This window comes from Marmota flaviventris, chromosome 5 (assembly GCF_047511675.1).
Source record: "Marmota flaviventris isolate mMarFla1 chromosome 5, mMarFla1.hap1, whole genome shotgun sequence".
Taxonomy (NCBI): domain Eukaryota; kingdom Metazoa; phylum Chordata; class Mammalia; order Rodentia; family Sciuridae; genus Marmota; species Marmota flaviventris.
Window position 1 is genome coordinate 56,525,737 of NC_092502.1, and position 2,942 is coordinate 56,528,678.

Consider the following 2,942-nt stretch of genomic DNA (forward strand, 5'->3'; position numbering starts at 1 on the left):
ATGCACAATTAAACTTGATTAAAAGCCTGGAGAATGCTAAAAGTAGTACAGGAGGCTGCAGAGCAGAGAGTACAGGTGTGCCCTTTCCTGCAGTTGGTAAATGCTGGGAAGTAACAGGCAGACGTGACTTCACTTGAGCATTGGAGAAGCAAAAAAGTTGCCTTGTCGTCCTAGGTTGGTGGCAGACTTGCTTTTGCTCCCAAATCTGGGAGTATTCTTGGTGAGGGTAGAGCGGACTCTTTGGGATAGGGAGCTGGATGAAGGAGTCTTGAGAAGCTGGTGCTCAGGAGTAGTCACGGGCCCCAGTAAGCTCACTTTAATATCTGGTGTCTGTGGTGTTGAAAAGGCATTTGAGTTTTCAATAACATGCAGGGGATCAATGTTCTCTTGCTCCACCATCATGAACTGACTCCAGTATTCCAGGGGCAGTGAAAGAAGGCGTTCTACCACCTTGGGTTGACGCTTGATGTCCTGTAACATTGTCACTGGGTCTGGACTGGGCACAGCATGGGCAACAATTGTAGGACCAAAGACTTTAGCCAGATTGGTAACATCCATTTTAGTGTTAGAACTCTGAGCCACTCTCTGCAAGTGAATCATGAGGAAGGCTAATGTGTCCCTGTTGGCCTGGGGTAGTTCACCAACAGCCTGGTACATGGCAGCTATGCTGTTATCTTCATCTGTGATTTCTGCTGCTTCCATAAAGGCTTTGTTTAGCCTAAAGGTTAGAAGGGGTTCTTTGAGGTTTCGAAGGAAGTCTTTTAGAAAGCTACAGATGGCATGGATATCATCCACTTTGCTGAGAAGGGGTACGGTTTTCACTCTGAGGAATTTCTCTTTCAGCTCTTTTACTGTCCGATCACAGCCTGAGATCCTATGCAAGCCAGTCTCAGTTAGCCCTCTCTGCTCAATTTCATTTACACAGTGGACAACAATAGAGGGAATCATTGGAGAAGTTTGGGACACAAAATCAGCCAGCATTCCCTCTCCAATCTTGACAGGTGTTCCTATCAGAGTAGGAATGCAGGGAAGGGGACAGCGGTCCCGACATTCTGGATGAGAAACCACTCGACAATCTCGACACTTCAGAGACAGCTTGCCAAATTTTATCCGTTTCCCACACGGAACACAGGATTCAGGTTTAATAACCGTCTTAGAGACAAAGTCATGCAGGCGCATCCCTCCGTTACTCTGTGGTGTGCCTGAACTCTCATTCTCGGTTCTTGGCTCCAGAGGTCTACTGCTCAGGGTGGAGTCACTGTTCCAAGGTTGTAAAGTACCTGTTTTCCTTCGGCTCCTTGTCAAATATGGCACAGTTTCAATAGTGGACACAGCTTCAATGGGCCCACCATCATTGGGAACAGTTACTGTAGTCTTTGCAACTATGGATTCATTTCCCTGGTCTACTGTGGAGCCAATGGAACGAGTTTTCTTTATAGGACCAGGGGGTCCATCAACAAACTGTCGGCTATTGGAGCGCCTCTTTTCTCTCTTCTTCAATTTGAAATTCTTCACCAAAGAAGAATCCCAATCCAGTGATTCATCAGTCTAATCAAAGCTGATATCTGATAAAATTGAACCAGATTCATCAATGGTTGACAGCCTTTTGTTCCCAGCATTGCCACTGGATGGTTGGCCTCTGTTGAGAAAAGCCAAAGCTGATTTTTGCTCCTCGCTTAGTTGAATGCTTCCAGATGTGTCACACATGAGCATCTCTCGAATCAGCTGAATCTGTCGTTCCAGGTTTTGACAGTCAGCCTCAGCTCGCTGTCTCCGTTTAATCTCTACATCCACTTGATTTCGTGCATGCTTTAGCTTAACATCCAGAGCACTACGCTCAGTTTCTGCTTTCATCAAAAGATCCTTGTATTTCCCCAGCTCATGGTCTGTTCTCTGCCATTTCTTCCGGAAATCCTCAAAGTCCTTTGCCAACTGGATGAATTGGAGTTCATTTCCTTCACTGAGAATCTCCACCCAGCGCACAAGCTGCTCAAACAGGTTCCGCAAATTCAGCATTGTGGTATCCATCTTTCTGCAATCCCAATGACTTCAGAGGCCAAGGCAGGAGAGCTGCAAGTTGGAGTCCAGCCTCAAGAATTTAGCAAGACATTGTCTCAAACGGGTCGGACACTCTCCTTCCTACAACAATCCAAAGCCAGACGCACCTAGTTTCAGTCCCCAAAACGCACCCCTCTAGGTCCACCCGGCCCCACCTGGGCGGCCCCACCTGGGCGGCCTTCCACTTCCCTCTGCGCCTCACCCAACGGCGAAGCTAATGACATAATTTAAACCTCAGTCATTTTTGTCTACTTCATCTATTAATTATTGAATGAGCTATGTAAAAATCCCCCCAAATGTTCATAAATTTATTAATTTCTCTTTGTCATTCTGTCAAATTTCACTCATATTTTGTTAGAAGTAGGCAGGTTTGGAATTTTTAGATCTTCTTGATGAATGAGTACTTTTATGATTCATGACTCTCTTTATCCCTGCTAATGATGTTCCCTTAAAGTCTAATTTGTGTGATATTAATGTAGCAGCACCAAATTCATTCTGTATTTAGAATTCAGATTAGGGATTTCTGTCATTTTATTTTCAAGTTCTGTATGTCAGGTTTTAAATGTGCCTCTTGTAAATAACATTTGCAGATATTAAAATTTTAATCTGAAAACTCTTTTCTATATTTCTATACTTTCTTTTATTTTTCTTTCTTTCTTTTTTTTTTTTTTAATTTTATTTTGAGATAGGGTCTCCCTAAATTGCTGAGATTGGCCTCCAATGGATATCCTCCTGCTTTACCTCCCTAGTTGCTAGAAGTACAAGCATGCACCAGGGTAAAGCTGGTAAAGTGCCCAGCTTTACCCTTATAATTTATTATGGCTCCTTTGCCTTCTATGATTTAGAAATTATACATGCTATTTATTTTTCTCATTGTTAATCCT

The 2,942-nt window shown here is 43.6% G+C and overlaps 1 pseudogene; it reads right to left on the bottom strand.

The window, feature by feature from the left end:
• LOC114103585 (rac GTPase-activating protein 1 pseudogene) lies at window positions 1-2,149 on the bottom strand (annotated as a pseudogene).
• Window positions 2,150-2,942: the final 793 nt, after the last annotated feature.